Raw genomic sequence first — 19,955 nt, forward strand, 5'->3', positions numbered from 1 at the left:
AAACTGAAATGGGCTACACAGAGAGTAGAAACTCTAGAACAGAGTTCATGAGCTGGCGATGTTTAAACAATGTGGTCTTTAAAGGAAGCAGATATCTGAGTATGTAGAGCAGGGTGAAAAGACACGCAAAGGTTCTGTCTTTTTATCTTTTTATTTAATTTAATGGAACATACTGAGCCAGCTTGTGTGACGCAATAGTCCTGGCAATAAAAGAGGAACTGAGAGTTCAAAGGGAATTCAGCCAGAGGTTACTTCAAGCCTTTCCTCAAGGAGTTAACTGGATATATTTATGATAAAATGGGTCTCTTCTGTTTTTAGAAGAGGAAAAAAAAAAAAAGTCATGGGTAAAAATCCTGCAGAAAGTCAGAAAACTGTGAGGCAGAAGGAAGAAGAATATAGTGAGAGAACGTTCAGATGGTTTTTCTAAGGAACAGAATTAAGTTTTGCTAAGATAAATGGATTTTTAATCAGGGTAATGAATGTAACTTGAAAAAAATGAGCATAATTTAAAAATTATGAGATGATTGTTTAAAGGGTGGAGGTGGAGAAAGACTTAAGGAGAAGGGAAAGAGAGGAAGGAGATGAGAAAGAAAGAAAGAGGCAGAGAAAGACAGAAACAGAGAGACAGAGAGAAAGGAAATTTTATTGATGTCTAGATTGAGGTTGGAGCATTGGCTGGTGATGAGTCATGTCTTGTGTGATTTTATCCAGCAATATACAGAAACCAGATGGTTATTAGATTAATGGATGTTTTTAATTTTTCAAGTATGAGAGAGGGACAAAGAAAAAATAAAACAGTGTACTTACAAGAAATTGACCAGAATATTCAAATTCCATTCCCAAGAAAAGAGGGGTTTATAATTGTGGTGGAGGATAGAAATTGAGAGATCAATATTTGGAAGTCTGTATGATGTTAAAAAGTGGTTATTTTTAAATTATTATTATTTGTAATAGCTACCCTTACAGTAGCAGCTTTTAGGAGGGAAACAAGTGTGAAGATTAAATCTTTGACAGTGAAACCATTGTGTCATGGAGCAAACATTAAGTATCCTTCTGATGCAAACATTGATTTATCCTCTAAACTAAGCAGTCTACATGCATGAGCTAGAAAATGACTGATAAATTGAACCATAGGTTTACTCTTTATGGGAATACTAATATATTAATACTTCTCAAAAGATTTTACATGTATATCTCCAAATTTTGTCTTGCATGGTAACTTATTAGTCTTTTAAGGATTTGTTGGTAAAATAGTCAACAAGCCAAACTAAGCGTTAGGAAAGTCACTCTGTGTTTTCGATTTACAATGAGTTATGAACTTGTTTAAATCTACTATTGGGATAGAAAAAAAAAAAAAAGAACTTTACCCCAAACTCTTGAGGTAGTTTAGAAAGTGTGCAGTCCAAGTGGTTCCATGGGGAGTTTCAGGAAGTCCTCATTTTTTTTTTTGTTTGTTGTTTTTGTTTTTGTTTGTTTTATTCACTGATATCTTTGTTCAATATTCTTCCTTAACTACTTTAGAATTTAGCTCCAGCTTTTCTTAGAGGAAATGATTCTAAGGATTGGAAAAAACATGTGCTGGCTTGGGCTGTTGTAGACATTCTCTGCTTTGGTCTAGAAGAAAATGCCTTGTAGAGACTGGGGGAGTCACTGCTGGGTAAGTGACACTTCTGAAAATTCTGAACTCAGCAAATTGATGTGAATTTTAAAGCTATTCAGTTTCTTAGAAGACTCACACAGGTATTTTCTGGCATTCAGATAGATGATACTATAAAATGTTTTTAAATGTACTATGTTTATAAATTTTTATTTTTGCACTTATGGCTGATTTATTAGAAGTCATTTGTAGACTCAGACTGAAGCTCATATCTTGAGTTTGATCCTATCATGAGAAAAACCTTCTATTGCTTTCTTACTTGCATATGTAATGTGAATGAATTATTCACCTCTATCCTTGCCAGGCTATTTGTTACAAGTAGGAGGAATCTCCTTCATGAAAGATTGGAGCCTATCCCCTCCTAAACATAAAGAGCTTTGTTTCAATGCCTACTCACACCTGTTAAGGCACATACTTCACTTTAGTACATAAACTCAGTGCTATGACCTTTTAACTTTACTGTGGTTCATCTACTTTTTCAGCAGATCTAACTCTTGTGGAGAACTGAACTGAAAAATGTGCAACAGTCTGATGAAAAAAGAGCTTTAAAAAGAAATAATGGAATCCTTTCACTTCATAAAAATATTTGAAATAGACATAGGAATTAACAAGCTGTCAACAAATCTATGTACGAACATATAATGGCAGTATTATATTATGCTAAGAATAATAAATCTGGAAATGATTCTATATCTCTAGTCTCAAGGCAGCACCATAGACAGCTCTGAAAGTAATGTGTCCATGTGTCTAACTCATCCCAGTAGTCAGGATTTAAAACCACCATTTCTCTATTGCTTCATTGCTGAATGAAGGGTCCAATGGAGGTCAACATGTGCTATAAGATTAAGGAGATGAGAACTCTGACAACCCAGTCACATGGATGTATGAAGAGGAGAAATTTTTGAGACTTTTTCACACTTGCTGTGTATGTTTTTATTTATGGAAAGTGGATATACTGACTAAATAAAAGAAAATATTGACAATAGAGTAGCTCATTCTGATGTATGGAGGATGACTGGAATAAGTCATAACCTAAACAATAGATATTGAAAATAAAAACAAAAAGGAATGCAGGAAAGCAATTGTATCAGGTGTTATAAAAATTTCCCTAAGTCCCAAAGTTTGAACAGATCATAATTTGAAGACACATTTTTTAAAAAAATAGCATTTTAGTATATTTTCAAAGGCAGGAACTATTAATGCATACACTATCTACAAGGACCTTATTTACCACAGATTTTACTAAATGTTAGGAATGGCAGACTCATAATAGCTGAAAAAGACTTGTATTTTTAATCCTGATGTTATTATCTTTTAAATGTTGATGGTACTTCAAAAATCATCCATAAGAACAAAGGGAAACTCTATAATACAGAGCATCTCACAAATACTATACTTTCAGAGTTCTGCTTCTTACAATAAAGTAAAATTAAAATATGAAAATCTACTCCAGTGCCTAAGAATATTGAATAGACTACAGAAATATACTTTAAAGTGAAAGAAGACTTGAAAATGATGTGTATGAATGGATATATATATATGGTATAATATATTATATATAATATATTAATATATTACATTATATATATATATATATGAAATACTAACAAGGACTAGCAATTAAGATGGCTTCAAGCTGATGGTAAAGTTTGATGTCTTAGCTATCCTGCTGTCTACAGAGAGTAGACAGGTCCAACAAGGGACCAATAGTGAATTCCCACTCAGAGATGAAACAAATACTCCACTGACCAACAATTCTTAAAAAGAAGTCAAATATAAAATAAAAAGACACCAAGTGATAGGAAGCTAACATAATTGAAGTAGATTGAATAAATTGCTTCTGATTGATTAAAATTAGGAACACCTTAACTTAAAAGGAAAAACACAATATTGAGAAGAGGAAAAGTATAGTAAAGCGGGTTTTGTTTGTTTGTTTTCGTGAAATCATTTTGATACTAACAGGACAAGCAGTGTACTTCTTAATAAAAAATTGCCCTGACCTTCTTCTGGTCTGGGCCCAGGAACTGAGCAGATCCAAGACGGCAGCTCTGTGGCCAATCACACAGAACCCAGAGGAAGCAGGGCTCCCAGGTGCTCTAACTCAGGCAGTATCTTAGGTAAGCAGGCAGCAAGGCCCGCCCCAAACAGGGAGTAACTGGGACCCACAAGGACCCAGGAAGTCACTCCTGGCCTGGAGCACTGGTTTACTTTGGTCTGGGCCAGAGCACTGAGCAGATCTTGGGCAGCAGCTCTGCCCTCAATCTCTAAGAACCTAGAAGAAACGAGGCTCCCAGAGCTCTAACCTGGGCAGCATCCTGTCTGCACATGAGAACTGAGCAGATTTTGGGCCCCAGTGCTTACCCCAGTAGTTACACCCATCCCACAAAGTTCTGATACAACCAAGATAATAGGAAAGACAGGCTCCAATCAGGGACAGGGCAGGTAGCACTAAGGAGATACAGATGGCAAAAGGCAAGCACAAGAACATAAGCATCAGTAACCCAGGGTAATTGGCATCATTAGAACCTAGTTCTCCCACACTAGAAAGGCCTGAATTCCCCATATCACCAGGAAAGCAAGATTCAGATTTAAAATCACTTCTAATGATGATAACAGAGGACTTTAAGAAGGACATAAGTAACACTCTCAAAGAATTTGAGGAGAACACAGGTAAACAGGTAGAAGCCCCCCCCCAAAAAAAAAAAAACCACCAAAATCCCTTAAAGAATTACAAGAGAACACAACCAAAAAGGTGAAGGAATTGAACAAAACCATCCAGGACATAAAAATGGAAGTAGAAACAATAAAGAAATCACAAAGGGAGACTATGCTGGAGATAGAAAACCTAGGAAAGAAATCAGGAGTCATAGATACAAGCATCACCAACAGAATACAAGAGATGGAAGAGAGAGTCTCAGGTGCAGAAGATACCATAGAAAATATCAACACAACTGTCAAAGAAAATGCAAAATGCAAAAAGTTCTTAACACAAAATATCCAGGAAATCCAGGACACAATGAGGAGGCTAAACCTAAGGATAATAGGTATAGATGAGAGTGAAGATTCCCAACTTAAAGGGCCAATAAATATCTTCAACAAAATTATAGAAGAAAACTTCTCTAATCTAAAGAAAGAGAAGCCCGTAAACATACAAGAAGCCTATAGAACTCCAAATACACTAGACCAGAACAGAAAAACCTCCCGTCACATAATAATCAAAACACCAAGTACACAAAACAAAGAAAGAATATTAAATGCAGTAAGGGAGAAAGGCCAAGTAACATATAAAGGCAGACCTATCAGAATTACACCAGACTTCTCACCAGATATTATAAAAGCTAGAAGATGCTGGACAGATGTCATACAGACGCTAAGAGAACACAAATGCCAGCCCAGGCTACTATACCCAGCAAAACTCTCAATTACCATAGATGGAGAAATCAAGATATTCCATGACAAAACCAAATTTACACAATATCTTTCCACAAACCCAGCATTACAAAGAATAATATCAGGAAAGCTCCAATACAAGGAGGGAAATTATACCCTAGAAAGAGCAAGAAAGTAACCCTCTTTCAACAAATCCACACAAAGATAACCACACAAAGATAACTTCACCTCTAATAACAAAAATAACAGGAGGCAACAATCACTGTTCCTTAATATCTCTTTATATCAATGGAGTCAGTTCCCCAATTAAAAGACATAGGCTAATGGATTGGGTACATAAACAGGACCCAGCATTTTGTTGCATACAGGAAACCTACCTCAGTGCAAAGATAGACTCTACCTTAGAATAAAAGGCTGGAAAACAATTTTTCAAGCAAATGGTCCTAAGAAACAAGCTGGAGTAGCCATTCTAAAATCTCCAGCCTGAGAACACAAAGGGGGGGGGGGACTCATAGCTCCACCTGTATAGGTAGTTGAGGGTGGCCTTGCCAGGCATCAGTGGAAGTGGACAACCTTGGTACCTGAAAGTTTGGATTCCCTAGTGTTGGGGAATTGAAAGAGCAGGGAGGCAGGAATGAGAGGATGGTGGGAGCACACCCTCATAGTAATTGGAGTGGTGGAATGGGGTAAGGGGTTAGGCATCAGTGGAAGTGGAGGGCCTAGGTGCCCGAAAGTTTGGATTTCCTGATGTTGGGAAATTTGAGAGCAGGAAGGCTAATATGGGAGGATGGTGGGAGCACACCCTCTTAGAAACTCCCAGAGTCATATGAATTAGACATGACAGAAGCAAGCAGCCAGAAGACTAGATTCCAGAATTCAAACAAACAATTATCTTGATACTAAAATTTGTTTTGAGAATTTTTATATTGCAGAATACATAGCCTTGGTGTATCTACTCATCAGGCAAGCTGAGCAGACCTGCTCAAACCTCTGATGTCCTGGAATTCCAGCTGGATGCAGTGAAGACACAGTGTCAGAGGCTTATCAATTTACTCTTCCCCCAACCCCTCTTCTAATATCTCAACACCCATAATCAGCTTGAAGAAGTTAATGAAAAGTCTGCACCCCTAATCCCTGGGCTTTGGGACTGAGGTGGTTAATATCTGGCTGTCTTTCTAGGGAAAAGTAGTGGTTTTGGTGGAACAGGGAGGATTAGCTAGGATTTATTGCATAGCCATAATCTACTAGTAGAAATATGTGTAATTGTTATTAAGATGAAGTTATAATTTTTTAAATGGTACAAAATTTACTTTGATTTCAAATTTAAGGTTTTCATTGGTATGAGCTTCTTATTAATATAAAAGTGAGATGAATATTGTTACTATCATAGGCACTGTGCCTGTATAACACATTTAGGAATACAAGGCTTAGACCTAGTCCTTCTTTAACTTTTTAAACTTATTTGAGATGGTTAGCCTGTGAGTTAAGGGCCTATAGCAAATTCATGGCTTTGAGTTTATTGTTAGGGTATTTTCTATATTTTCTTTAGAAATAGCTGTGAGGAGTTAAGAGACAACAGTCCAGATTGTCTTACATAAATAGTTGGTTTTCAAAACATCAGAAATCCACAGAATTGACATTACAAACATTTTTGTATTAATGATCATTTTGATTAGAGACCTGTCCGCTCCTGACAGTTCCTGTCTTGGATTCTAAGAAGAAATTGAGCATCTTTGGAGTTATTCCAATTGTGGTGAGTCAGCCACTAGGCAAGAATTCCTTCTTTCCATCTACAGACAAATCACTGTCCAGAAAAGGACACACTTGCAGAATAGTCAACTGATTATATCTGTTGGGCCTTGGACGAGGTAACTCCATTTAATCTGTTACCTTTGGTCACGTAGGACAGGTAGAGGGCGTGATTAACAAGTCTCTACCTCCAGAGATTTAAATATTAATGAATTATCAAAAGGCCAGGGGCATAGCTAATTAAGTTATTCCCTCCCCTTTCTCCCTTCCCTATAAGACTGGTCTCCCCTGGCCTTTGGGGGGGAAAAGCGCACAACACCTGCATCCATTCACCATGCCATGAACAATAAAAGCTTTGGAAAACCGGACTCCACGTGTCCATGGTCTCTCCGCCTGATTCCCAGCTTTTGGAACCCTGGAACCTTGCCGATGCAGCCGCCGGCCAGCCCACCGACAGCTGTGTGAATGTGGGGCTGGCGGCACGGGAAGCCCTGGTGTCAGACCGCCCTGAGACTCTGTCGCCGGACTCCCTCCCTTCCCCCCGCCCGCGAGATTTCTGCCCCACATATATCTACTAAGACAGACTAATCAGCCCTTAATAATTATGCATCACTAGGTCTGTCAGATGATCCTGGGCCACAAGGCTGAAGATCGGGTGCTCCAACGTTCTGTAGTATAGGGACTGTCCAGGTGTTTATCGATCTCTATAAATTGGCTATGTTTTAGAAGCTATGCTTTGTGCTTCCCATAATTTCAGTTAACTCAGTCATTCTGGATTTCTGATGGAGTTGATGACTTATAGTCTCATAGCCAATCCTTGCTATTTACTTTGAGAGAAAAGATTTGAGAGGATGGTTTTCAGCTGACATTCATTCTAAAGCCAAGAAAAAAAGAAGCCAGGTTCAGAACAAAGTCTTTTTTTAGGAGAGATGACAGAGGTTCTGCTTAGTCAACTAAATGATGGACTGGGTATTAGGTCTATCTTGCACCTTACTGACATAAATTGGTATAGTTATGCTCTAACTGTATTTTGAGAGAAAAGTTTTATTTTAACAGGAAGGGTGACATGTAGGAGGAGCTCATGTGGGAGGAGTAAGGAGAGGAGGAGTAAGGAGAGGAGGAGGAGAAGGAGAGGATGAGAGAGAAAGAGAGAGGGGGGCCAGACATGGAAGCAGATGTTCACATGTCTCCACCAGTCAAAGAGGGGGCCAGACATGGAAGCAGATGTTCACATGTCTCCACCAGTCAAAGATAGTTGATATATCTAGGTTAGTATTAGGTTACACTTTTGGTTGATATTGAGCATTATTAAATTTATAAAGCCATTGGTTAACATTAAAAAAATTGTATAAAAGCAAAAAGGAGAAGGGGGTATGGGATAGGGGTTTTCTAGGGAGGGGAAATGGGGAAAGGTGGTGGCATCTGAAATGTAAATAAAATAGCCAATAAAAATAAATAAATACAAAAAAAGAAAAAATTAATGTAATGAAAATTACCCCTCCCCCCCACAAAAAAGAAGTTGCCCTGATTTGGCATAGAACAATTTCAAATTATGGCAAAACTCATCAATTATGCATTCTTTGATTATAAAATTAGTCAATAAATTCTTATTTAGAAACTGAAAAAAAACAGAACAAGGGCAAGTTGAAGCAGGGTTTATAGTGGTGCAAGGCTCTTAAGGCTGAAGATATAGTGGAATTCTGGAAATTTTGGATTGTTGGTTTCTTTCTTTTGTTTTTGAGAATTGTATACATATATGTGTGTTTTGATCAAAGTTATCCCTTATTTCTTCCACTCCAATTCTTTCTCTATGACTCCCATATTATTTTTCTTCCTAAATTTATGTGATTATTTCTTTTTAAAGCCAAATAGTCCTAAATTTATGTGTTTATTTCTTTTTAAAGCCAAATTATCCTGACTTGGGTGTGCAAGGGTGTAGAACTATCTACTAGAATATGGGTAGCTTCTTAGGGACTGCCTCTTAGTCATCAATTGTTAGTAGCTTCTCATCTAGGTGTGAACTCAGTGAGCTCCTTCCTTGCCTAATTAAATTGGGATTGTGTAGGATTGTAGCTGATTTTATTTTATACAGGTATTGTCTATGTAGTCAGAGCTTCTATGAGTTCATATGTGTAATGAGCCTGTTATGTCTGGGAAATAATGTTTCTATGTAGACCTTGACTACCTCTGACTATTACATACAGTCTTTCTCCCTCATCTTGCATGATGATCCCTCTGCCCTGTGGAGAAAGAAACAATACGGTGTTTTATAAGAGAGTTTACTTCATTATAAATCAAGACACAAAATCTTAAGAAGGGTCCTGTTCTTACAGAAGACTAGGCAGCTGAGACAGAACCAGGTTTTATACCCGTGGTTTATAAAAGATGGTTAAATATCTGAAATTGATTTTTTTCAGCATGCATTGTGGGTAGCAAATGGGAAATACTAAGAGTGGAATGACTCCTGATAGACATGTAGTATGCTGAGTTCTGCAGGGATGGACTTGGGCTGAGAGGCAGCATAATCTAAGCAATGATTTCATTAGTAACATGCTAGTAAAGGAAGAAGCTATATGGATTACAAACATATTAATTGGTATTAGGCTAAATGAAAAAAAAAGCTACACACACATACACAATTATAAAACTTACATTTTTTTTTTTTTTTTTTTTTTTGCTTTTTGGGTTTTTTGTCTTTCTTTCTTTTCTACCTCATTCTCTTCCTTTTCTCAGAATCAATAGCTTAAGTAAGCAGTTTAGGAGTGGCTGATATTGCAATTGAAAACCTAGACTGAAAAGAAAAAGTACATATATATTTTTAATTAAGATGTGTCTTTAAGAATTCCTCTTCCTGAATCCATTGTTTACCATTTTAGAGAATTAAAGAAAATTCTAATAAATTGATTCAAATCATGTTTTCTTGAGTAATTAACTTAGAACTAACTACAAGGTTTAAATAAGCTATAATATTAAGGTATTTGGACATTTGTAAACAGACTAGACATTGGTAGGAATCAAAGCAGAACAATAAATTAAGACTGTTTAAATCAGTCTAATGCAAAAAATGTCCCAGTGAAGGAATGAATGTAATCTTTGCCAAATGAAAAAGAAAGAAGAAAAAAAGAATGACACCTAATCCTGTTAATCTTGTTTGCTCAGTAGAAAGGAGCTTGGGTGGGAGGAAGAACTTGTAGAGTAGCCTAGCACTCCTGGTCAGCATGCTGAATGGAGATCTGATCAAATTACTCAGGCTAAAATCCATGAAAAGAATTTCACACTGTGTCTGTCTAAGAAAACAGTTTTATCAAGTGCATGATCTTAAGTGTGCCAAGATTGTATTTTCTTTCCTTTTTCCACTGTCTTGCTTCAGTGATCCTGCTACTTGTAAAAGTTCAGAGCATCGTTGATGACAGTAGCCTGAACGGAAGACAAACAATGTCTGTTATTAATGTACTGAATGCTAAACCCGGAAAGACACTGAAAACCTGAACTTGGGAGTAAGTTAGTATACTTCAAAAGTATATTTCTGTTTATTTTCCCATGGTAGTTTTAACTTTCATATTTTTACTTAACTTTTAGAATTTTAAGACCAATATGTGAGTTTATGAACACCTACAGTCTGAAGTACCTTGAATAGAAAATATATATTTATAAATATATATTATTTGCTCCCAAGAATGAATGAAATAAATTACATTTTTGGTTTATGGGAAAATGAATTATGTATTTAATTAATTATTAATATAGTGTTTAAAATAGTTTAAAAGGTGGGAAGTATTTCCTTAACTAGAGCTTCAGCTCAAAAGTAGCACAGGCTGACCCCAATCTATCATACCCAGGTCTTTCCCTACCACCTGCAATAGGAAGCTATGCACAGACTAAGTGGAGAAGACCCTTTTTTGTGTTTGTTTGTTTTCTTTTTATTATTTATTTATTTTACACTTCAGATTTTATTTCCTTCCTGGTCCACCCTCAGACTGTTCTACCTACCATACCTCCTCCCCACACCCCTGTCTCCACAAGAATGCCCCCCACCCCACCCCACCCCACCAGACCTCTAAACTCCATGGGGCCTCCAGTCTCTCTGAGGTTAAGTTCATCTCTGACTGAACCTAGACCTGGCAGTCCTCTCCTTTATATATGTTAGGGGCCTCATATTAGCTTGTGTTGCTGCCTGGTTGGTGGTCCAGTGTTGAGAGATCTCAAGGGTTCAGGTTACTTGAGAGTGCTGGTACTCCTATAGGGTCACCTTCAGAAGCTGAGGAGGAGAGAGCCCTTTAATTTGAACTTTAGATCTAAGGAATGATAGAAAGGTGAGCTGAGGATCAAGAAACCTTTCTGACCTCAAGTAAGATCCTGTCTAATCATTACCAGGGGGATTTCTACATGTTGGATGACTGAGTTTCAAGCAGCTCCTCTTTCATATTATGCTTATACACACTAATGTGGTACCAAGACAAGGATGTAATTTTACACTGTTTCCAATAATATGTCTAGAAGAAAGTAGGTCACTATTATTTTCCTGAAATACTGAGTAGAGAATGAGAATGGCAAATGCGTCCATTTTTAAGTGTTTTCATGTATCTGTGTGGTATGAATATGTATATGCATTTTTCAGTGAGTGTGGACACACACACACACACACACACATATATATACTTGTGCATGACATGACAGATGCTGTTTTGACTGTTTTGATTGTTTTTCCTAGTTTAGGGGTTTTCAACCTATGGGTCATGACCCCTTTGGAAGTTGTATATTAGATATTGTTCATGATAGATATTCACATCACTATTCATAACAGTACCAAAATTGCACTTACATTGTAATAATGAAAAAATTTTAAGGTTGGGGGTCACCCATGAGGAACTGTTTTAAAGAGTTGCAGTGTTAGGAAGGTTGAGAACATCCAGAAAGATATTATAATTATGTCAAATACATGGCAAGTGTCTATAATCTATTCCCTAATTATAATGACTACTACTGTAAATTTTAGAACTAACATGAATCCAATGGTATTTGGCATGACACTCAAGATGGATCCTTACTCTTAATTTCAGGCAGGAATCTAAATATTAGGCTAGAACAAGGAAGTAAGCTTCAGACATGATTTTCCTAAGGACGACAATTGAAATAGTCATTGAGATAAAAAGCATAATTTATACTTTCCCCACATTAAAAGCAAAGTATGTTCTATGACTTCATAAATTCCTTCTACAACAAAGAAAGTTAAAAACAGATAAACAAAAATACAAACAAACAAAACCAGATTGGCTTAAAAATAAACATTAGTATTTTCCATTTTTAATTAGACTATTTTTTTATTGTTAGATTGTTAATGTGTGGGTTTCCCTTTTCCTTGTGGCCCATGAGGGTGGAGAGAGCAGAAGCAGCAAGCAGCACTTGGAGAACTGAGTATAATGAAAGAACTTTCTGGAATCAGCTTCATGGAGACAGTTCTACCTTATTGTTCCATGAGTAGGGTATATAAGGGCTCTTGGTGGAAAGGATGCAGGTGGAAAAAACTGATTTGTCATAACAGAATATCTAATTGTTATATGGGCAGGAGAAAGAGTGAGACTTATATACTGATTCATGCTGTGCTTGCAGGAAGCTCTGTGCAGGGTTATCACACAAATAAGATCAGGCACCTGTGATAAGAGACCTTGTCCAAACAATGTCAGACAGAGAAAAGAAAGCCACACTGACAAAGGGAGGAAGAAGTCTTCTATTTGCACTAAGCTTGGAGAGCTATCTACATGGTGGCCTGTGACCTTAGCAGCAGGGTTCTTCCACATAAACGTTCTTTTCCCATTCTGGATGAAACATATAGTCTGTAAATATTTTCTCTCATACCTGGGCTTTCTTTTTACTTTTCTGGCAATTCTTGGTGTGTGTGTGTGTGTGTGTGTGTGTGTGTGTGTGTGTGTGTGTGTGTGTGTGTGTGTCTGCATGTACCAGTGGGAAGGCATGTATGCTCCTGGATGTGCATGCATGCATATGTGTGGTTATTCATGCCTTTGAGTGTACAGGTGAGTGGAGGTCAGAAGTCAGCCAAGCAACTGGCTTTATCCGTGTGTGCTAGCAATTAAATTTAGTCCAGTTATTTACTTTTTTCTCTTTGTGTTCTTGATGTCACATTTTAGATATATGGTTATAAGATTTGTGGATTATTATAGAATAATTCACTAAAAAAGGAACTATTTGCCCTTTACTTGATACTTATCAAATGTTAATTGACTATAGTCATGAGGATTTGGTTCTAGACTATTGTTCTTCATTTATTCTTAATATGATGTCATTTCTTATAATTTCATTTGGGATTTGAAATCAAACATTATGTATCCTCTGACTTCTCACTTTTTTTTCAGTATAGGTTTTGGAAATTTCCTTTCTTTGGTATTTTTATATGAATTTTAGAAATAGCTTGTCTGTTTATACCCAGAGAAGTAGCTGTGATTTTGTCACAACCATATTAAAACTTCAGTTCACTTGGGGAGGGGGATAATATGCTTTTCAATAATTATTAATATTTCCATTCATGGACGGAGATTGTCATCCTAATTATTTTCAGTGCATAGGTCTGGTTATGTTACTGTTGAGTGTACTCTAAAACAAGTTTATTTTAAGGTCAATGACAATTTCATGAATTGCATTCAGGCTATTGTGTCTAAATACTGCTCATTTAATTTCTGTGTACTGATCTTGAAGCCTATATTACTGTTTAGCTTGTTTCTCCGCTCAATACTGTTATATACTACTTGTTTATTGATTAATTTTCTGTAGTAGGATTTGAACACAAAACCCAGAGCATCCCATGCAGGTACTCTACTAATAAACTCCACCCACAGCTTAGGTTTTTTTTATCTTTAACTCCAGTTTATGTTGTCATTGTTATTTTATATTTCTGAGATATCTGATTTTGTTTTTCCCATAGAATAAACCTTCCATGGTTTTATGTCCTTTGGGATCTTTCTGAGGATATTAATTGCAATCATCTTAATGTTTTTTTGTTGCTTTTTATTTTTTAGAGCAGCTATCTATTGTGCTTCTCAAATATTCTGCTTTCTTATTTCTGATTATATTTCAAATGAGATTCTGGGTTAAATGAAAAAATAACTGAAAATGTATTTCCTCTGACTAAAGAATTAATTTACCTGTCAATGAAAGCAGCTTTAGATTATAGATGTTTTTCCTCTGAGTGCTCAGGAGGCTTAAAACCAAGGAAATCTTCATCACATTCCATATTCTGATAGAGAGCATTTGAATCAAAAAGAGGACCTTTATGTTCTACTTCGTTCATTTCATTACAAATGTGACTTAGGAAAGAGCGCAGAGCATCACAGGCCAACCAACGGTTTTATCTTTTGGAGGTTTTATAAAACATTTTAGTTCTTATGTTGTTTGTGTTGCATGTATGGAGATAATAGGTTTTTCATTTCCTCATTTGTTTGTATTTCTCTGATACTATTCTTCTCTGTTGAATTTCTTTCAAAAATGACCTACATTGTAGTCTGATAATCACCTATTACTTAGTTTCCAAGCACTTTTAAGAATTTATTGTAATCTTCACTGTATATAAATGTCATATATTATAAACATCATTTTAATATAGATATTAGTTTATACATATACGTATGAATGTGTGTATTTGTCCATTATAGAATGAAGTTTTAGTTGAGAAACAAAGCATTGCTTTATTTTTTATCCATCTCATTTAAAATTATTCTTTTATTTATCACTGAGCTGAAAAATGATAACTTGGTCATTTGTAACTAAGTTATCTTAAAATTTATTTCCTACATAAAATAAGAAATTTTAGTTGAAGGTGGTATCATAATATTCTTAGCAGAAAACATTAAATCAACTTAGCTGTATGTCTGTAATAAATATTCAGGTTTTTCTAGTTTCACAGACCTCAAAAAATGTTTATTTTCAAACACTTCAATAAGGGTGGGAAAAGATACACACACACACACACACACACACAAACGAGAGAGAAAGAGAGAGAGAGAGAGACGAGAGAGAGAGAGAGAGAGAGAGAGAGAGAGAGAGAGAGAGAGAGAGAGAGAAAGAGAACATGATATAAAGTTTCAGATCAATGTACATCTTTACTGCTTTTCTCATGGAAAGTTTTAAATAGATCTTATAATTTCAATTTGACTCTTTCTGCTACAATCTGTGATAATTTAAAATAAGCCTTCATAAGAATCACACACCATGCTGCTAAAAGTTCTAAGTAATAAACTATAGTGGATTCCCAGTCCAGACTGAATGACAAGCTTTAAGTATTCACTCAGCTTGTTGGCCTTATGAATAGTTGCTTCCCATGTAACCCAGAGCCCAGTGTGAAGGATTTCTACACCTGACATCTGCTGTCACCTTCACTTATTTTGTTACTCAAATATGATGATGAATGAACAAGTCAACAGTCCATGATGGAAAGTCCTCTCTACCTCATCTCTTTTTCTGGCCCACAATTTCCAGTAAACTCTTTTTTTCCTTGCTCATTTTTGAACTCAGTTTTGTTCTTTCTCTCCAATATCTATGCTTTGTAGTGGTTGCTGTGGGCACCTTACAGTTTTTTTCAGGTTTGTTTTGCCCCCCCCCATCTTTAGAGACTGTCACTTCTGCTAGCACATCCTATTTCTGTAAGATTGTATCATTATGAAAGTGTTTTATAGATTATTTGAGAACTAGAAAAAGTATTACATAGAAAAAAAGAAAAAAGTGTTCTTTTCTAGAACTGAATGGGAAACAAATCAAACAAACTTTGTCTTTCTTATTTATTCTCCCATCGGTCATTCAAGGTTTCTTTGTTGTCCATAGTCTACAACTAAGACCTTTTCACACTGTTTTCTTCATTCCTTTCTCTCTTCAGTGACTTTTAACAGATGCTGAGTTGATTGATTCATTTATATCATAATTTAAAAACATTTCCAGTTATTGAGAACATCATTCTGAATGAGGCAACTCAGTCCAAGAAGGACATGGTATGTACTCACTTTTAAGTGGATATTAGCTATATGACACAGGCACCATGTTACACTTCACAGACCCCAAAAAGCTAAACAAGAAGGAAGGCCCAAGTGAGGAAGCTTGAATTCCACTTAGAAGGGGGAATAAAAATAATCATAAGAGGAAGATATAGGGAGGGAACTTGGAGGGAAGGGAGATGGGGTGAGGAATGAAGGGTTCAGGATCAGGAGTAGGGAAGGACAGGAAAAGTGTCTAAGAAAAATTTTCATGCCATGAAAAATAAATGGAAATCTGCAACTGACAGGGGCAAGCATCTCCAGGATGAGACAAAGACCTAAGATAAGGAGGTGCCCAAGAATCATTAAGGATGACCTTACCTGGAACTCACTACATAGGAGATATGGAACCTGAAGAGGCCACTTTCTCTACCCAGGCAGGAACATCAGTGGAGCAATAGAAACAACAACTCATCCACAAAACTTTCAACCCCAAATTTATCCTTTCTCCAAGAAATACAGGTATGAGGGATAGAATAGAGATTGAGAGAATGACTAACAAATAATTGGCTGGACTTAAGACCCATCTGACAGGCAAGCACCAATCCTTGACAGTATTAATAATACTCTGTTATACTTGTACACAGGAACAAGTTATCCACCCAGCAGCTGACTCAGACAGATGCACACACCCACAGGCAAACAGTGGATGGAACTTGGGGACTCTTATGGAAGAATAGGAGGAAGAATTGTCGGCCACAAAAGGAATAGGAACTCCATAGGAAGACAGAGTCAACTAAGTTAGACACTTTGGTCTCTCAGAATCTGAACCGCCAACCAAAAAACATACACTGGGTGAACCTAGACCTCCTAGCTCATATGTAGCACATGTTCAGCTTAGTCTTCATGGGGTCGCAAACAACTGGAATGGGGGCTATTCCAAAAACTGTTACCTGTACCTGGGATATGTTGTACTAGCTGGGCATCCTTGTCTGGCTTCAGTGGGAAAGGAAGCTTCTAGCATCACAGAGACTTGAAGTGCCTGGATTGGGGGAATACCCCCACCAGCTCAGAGGAGAAGGGAAAGAGAGTGAGGGAAGAATTATGGGAGGGGTAACTGGGAGGGGACAGTGACAGGGATGTAAAGTGAATAAGTAAAAAAATGAAATGAAGTAAAATAAAATAAAATAAAATAAAATTTCCAAAAAGGCACATACAGATTACAGACTTCATTTTCTCTCCATTTCTTTTCTTTGTTTTCTCTCTCTTTATCTTGCTCTCTCTATCTCTCTCCCTCTCTCTTGCTCTTTCTCTGTGTCTGTCTCTCTGTTGTTCTCTCTCTCTGTCTCTCTGTGTGTGTTTCTATCTTTCTGTTTCTGTCTTTCTGTCTCTGTCTCTTTCCCTGTCTCTTGTTATCTTTCTCTTTCTTATCATGACCCACATAGTTTGGGTCCTTTAATCTAAATTTAGGGTAGTAAGAGAATGAAAAATGAACTGATTCACACACACATATATAGTAAAGCAAGGATCAGATAGGAGTTTTCTAACCTATCACAACCTATAACACCATTATTATTAGGTACAGTACAGTGAGAAGGGTTAGTTAGTCTGATAGGAAATCTCTGTAGGCAAGCAGTCTCTCAGGCTGTAAACTTTTGCAGGAGGAAGCTGCAGTTGCTAATCTTTGCTTATACTGAATTGCCAAAAGAACTTAGACTCAGGCTCTGGAGAAAAGCTTTGCCATTTCTTTGAGCCTATCCCATATGGATAATGGCTCTGATAATTTTCTATGGGACTGAGACTTTAGAGTCTCTGACTTGGCCATGTCATGTTGACAATTCACATCCACTCAGGGCTTCTGTTGCTCAGGGTTTCCTCTGCTATCTACAGTTTGTCTTTGTGTCTCTGTCTGTCTCTCTCTTTCTCTCTCAACACCCCCCCCACACACACACACAGGTATCAATGTCAGGGGGTTCTACCTTTTCCTCTGTTCAACTGTCTCATTATTCTTCACTCAGATAGCAGATGTGAGTGAAGAGGGCTTTGAGGTAGTTCAAGTCCAGCTGCCTCCGACTCCCACAAGCTTCCCTGAAAGACCCAATAGCAATTAACTCCATATTTGTAAGAGACATAAATTGTTTACTTTTTCAGTTATTTGTCTTGAGTAATTTTTTTGCAGTCACTGTTAGCTATAAAACTTTATTGTATAAATGTGTTTCACCAGGCAGTGGTGGCGCACACCTTTAATCCCAGCACTTGGGAGGCAGAGGCAGGCAGATTTCTGGGTTCGAGGCCAGCCTGGTCTACAGAGTGAGCTCCAGGACAGCCAGGGCTACACAGAGAAACCCTGTCTCGAAAAAACAAAAAAAAATGTGTTTTATTGGTTTAGTTCAAACTTCTCTCTTCTAATTTGTGCTCAGCAAAGCATGAAGATGTTGTTCATGGACAGGCCTTTGGCTTATGGCATATCTTCTCCCCCATGACAGCTCATCTCTCCTAATCTTTTTGTTACTTTTTAAAATTTTAATATTTTGTTAGTTTTTTGTAACAAATGTGTAATAAATAAAATCTTACTTGTTTTATTTAAAAGTCCAAAATGGAATACAATAATATCATCCTCCCAAAGTATCATTAAATATTTCACCTTTTCTACTCACGCTGAGTCCAACCTTTCATGAGCATATATTTCTGCACATTTCTTAATCTAATGCTGCTTATACAGCATAAAAATTAATTTTCTTACTTTATCCCAGCAAAAGTGTGTGAGTACATTGCATAGTATCAAGTGCCAGGATATACATGTATATGTGTATATGTATGTGGCAACCTCAGGTTGACATGTGAGTCTTTCTTAATTACACTTCACCTTATATATTGAGTCAGTGTCTTCCATTGAACCTGGAGCTCCTTAGTTCAGATGGTCTAATTAGACAGCTTGCTCTGGGGATTCCAGTTGCTATCTTGCACATGCTAGTGTTACAGTTTATCTGGGTTACATGTAAACCACATGTAACCACATGTAGGTTTTACATGTGTTTTGTGGATCTAAACTTGGATGATTGTACTTTTATTTGCAAGGACTTTACCCACTGAACAGTTTTCCTTGCTCTGATTTTATTATAAATCATTATGTGTTACATATGAGAGTAATTCATTCATCACTTTGAAATATAAGCAAATAATGCTTTTCTGTTTGAAATGACAATGATCAGAAAATTATATAATTTTAGTTAAAATGAGTAAAATAATGACTAATAGTTGAATATTTAAAAATTTGTTGAGGGAGGGTATTTCACCCCTCGGTTTGGGGAATGGCAGTTGAGTGGCTTCTGCCCTGCATAGTGGTCCAACCATTACTTAGTGGATCTGCAATTGTGGGAATATCTCTAATAGTGAGTTTATCATGTGATCTGTATTCTTGAACATCATTTGTAATTACAAAGGAAGAGACAAGACATCCTCTAGGTTCTGAAAAGCAGCACTGTAATTAGCTGAAAATCAATGGCTCTCACTCCTGGGGTATAGATGAGCAATTCTCCTCATAATTTCTCAATTCTTAATACCACACACTTCTCTTTTACAGACAAAGAATAGATATAAGATAGAACTCCCAGCTGAACTGTTTCTTAACTCCCTTTAATCATTTCTACACTGTATTTTTTTCTAACTTTGTTTCATATAAAGTGGAGTCTTGCTTGGGATGGTTATTTCTTTTACTTTACAACTTACCCAAGGTTATCTGGCAAAAATTAAACTGTCTCATTCCCAAGTTTCCTATGGATTTTTAATTACTACAGAGCCCATCTCACAGCACTGCAACGAAGCAGGTCAGATATTAGCAAGAAAGATTCTTACTCTTTATTCTGGGGCTCTTTTCACTCATAGAAATGATGAGTCAGATTATGGGAAGAAAAACCCTATGAAGATGTTTTTTAAGGTTATTCCCTTATGTACATAATATTTTAGTGTTAATATTTGCTTTTCTTGGGCATTGACATTTCAAAACCTGAGTTTTGACTTTAGTAGAATTTCTATATTTTTAATTTTATTATCATGTTGTTTCATCATAATAAACCTCAACTTTTGATATTGATAATATCAGCAGCACCATGAGAAAGATATGTTAGGAATTAAATGTCGTGATTATAGGGGCAGGCAATTTTTGAGTCAATAAGGCAGGTGTG

Source organism: Arvicanthis niloticus, chromosome 16 (genome assembly GCF_011762505.2).
Source record: "Arvicanthis niloticus isolate mArvNil1 chromosome 16, mArvNil1.pat.X, whole genome shotgun sequence".
Taxonomy (NCBI): domain Eukaryota; kingdom Metazoa; phylum Chordata; class Mammalia; order Rodentia; family Muridae; genus Arvicanthis; species Arvicanthis niloticus.